At 40.9% G+C, this 1,846-nt stretch overlaps 1 pseudogene; it reads right to left on the bottom strand.

Moving 5' to 3' along the window:
- Positions 1-855: 855 nt before the first annotated feature.
- LOC128106032 (charged multivesicular body protein 5-like) lies at positions 856-1,361 on the bottom strand (annotated as a pseudogene).
- Positions 1,362-1,846: the final 485 nt, after the last annotated feature.

The raw sequence follows: 1,846 nt of genomic DNA, 5'->3' as shown, positions 1-1,846 counted from the left end.
TTATAAACTCCTAAAATGATCCATGCTTCCAAATTATGCTCTGCTCAAAGCTCAGCTCAACATCAGAGTGCTATTTCCTGGAAATGGTATCATTGAGAATTATGGGGAAATAGAGCAGATTTAACTCGGCACCATGTGAACAACAGGCGACTTGTTCGACAGGACAATCGCTCATACAAGATCTGTTCAGTTTTTTTTTTTTTTTTATAATGCACACCTTTCCTTTCTCTAAAAATCTAAATTATTTCTTACAGGTATTTAACAGAGTAAGTTCAGTTTATATTTTGGGGTTCTTGGGGGGGTCATAATTCTCCATAAAGTATACTTATAAACGTACTTATGAATACCTTATTAACCATTCCAGAAAAAAAAAAAAAACCCAAAAGCCAATCAAGCAACCATTGAACTAGGACATAATCCTTCTCCTCTCTAGGGGCCTGCCCTGTTCTGCTCACTTGTTAATTTAACAAGTATTCATTAACTTTGAAGTTATTCTTTCTTTCTTTCTTTCTTTTTTTTTTTTTTTAAGGTTTTTCGAGACAGGGTTTCTCTGTGCAGCTTTGCGCCTTTCCTGGATCTCGCTCTCTAGACCAGGCTGGCCTCGAACTCACAGAGATCCGCCTGCCTCTGCCTCCCAAGTGCTGGGATTAAAGGCGTGAGTCTTTCTTAAGAGAAAAAGAATCAAATTTTAGTCAAAGAAAGCTTCCCCCAAGCAGTGAGTTTCTTAATGGAAAAATAAAAACACAGGAGCAATGTAATTACCTTTACTTTCAAAGAAAGGAAAGAAACCCAAAGCTATTTAGTCCCAGGATACGTATTTATTTTTTTGTATGGTTCTAGAATACTTCAAGTCTACTAAGGAGGGACCTGCAGCCGTCCAAATTCACCCATCAGCACTTCATCCTTGTTTCTTGTGTCATTGGAAACAGTGTCTGGAATTGCTGGTGCTGATCCTGCTTTGTCCAAGTAAGAACTTTCTTCATCAGCCAGAAGCTCATTGCCCAGTGCATTCAACCCTGCTTCTAGGCCAAATTCATACAATTCTGGGCATACCCTAGCTGCCACCTAGCACTTCTTGGATTTCATTTGCATCTTCCATCACATCTTCCAGTTGGTCCTGTAAATCCTCAATCTGGTCAATTTACACTTGTTTCTATGCCTTCTTCAGCTTCTTTACTCCCAATGTCATGGTGTTAACCTAGGCAGGACGGTCTCTCATCTTCTTGGTAGGATCCTTATATTTCACTAGCTCGGCATCCAACCCTGAAATCTTATCATTGGACTCTGCCCTGGTATTAACTGCAACCAGTCAGGCTGGATGGCATAGCCGTGAATTTTGCTTTCTCTAAGAATTGATTCATCTTGGCCAGCAGTGAAAAAAATACACACTGGAGAAAAACCAGAAAAAGGACAAAAATGTCTCTTGTATGTCACCTCTCTACTTATGAGAACAGGAGATGGAGACCAGTCAAGCAATTAAAGGCAGAGTCTTCAAATATGACTCTTGTTCTTGGCCAGAAGCAGAAAACATGTTTAGTTTTTGTCCTAGCCAGAGTGGATGAATGCCAGAGGGGTCCCTGACTCCTGCTTTGGCTTCTACTTATCTTTCTTTTTTTTTATGCACCTAGATGAGCACCTTACCTGAAAGCCACATATGAGACATGATCCAAACAGAGAGGCACTTGCGTTCCTTGTGGGTGGGCTGACTGGATTCACCAACTCACTTTCCAATGCTTCTCCCCACTTTCTGCCATAGTTCTATGAAAATCCCCTAAACCAGCAGTTTGTCAACCACTGCTTCCTGGGAGCCTCTCTTGCTATAAAAAGCTCTGCTTCCTCTCCTAAG

Source organism: Peromyscus californicus, unplaced genomic scaffold (assembly GCF_007827085.1).
Source record: "Peromyscus californicus insignis strain IS unplaced genomic scaffold, ASM782708v3 Scaffold_9__1_contigs__length_137607984, whole genome shotgun sequence".
NCBI lineage: Eukaryota > Metazoa > Chordata > Mammalia > Rodentia > Cricetidae > Peromyscus > Peromyscus californicus.
The sequence above is the reverse complement of the archived record's forward strand: the minus strand, read 5'-3'. Positions and strand labels throughout refer to the sequence as shown.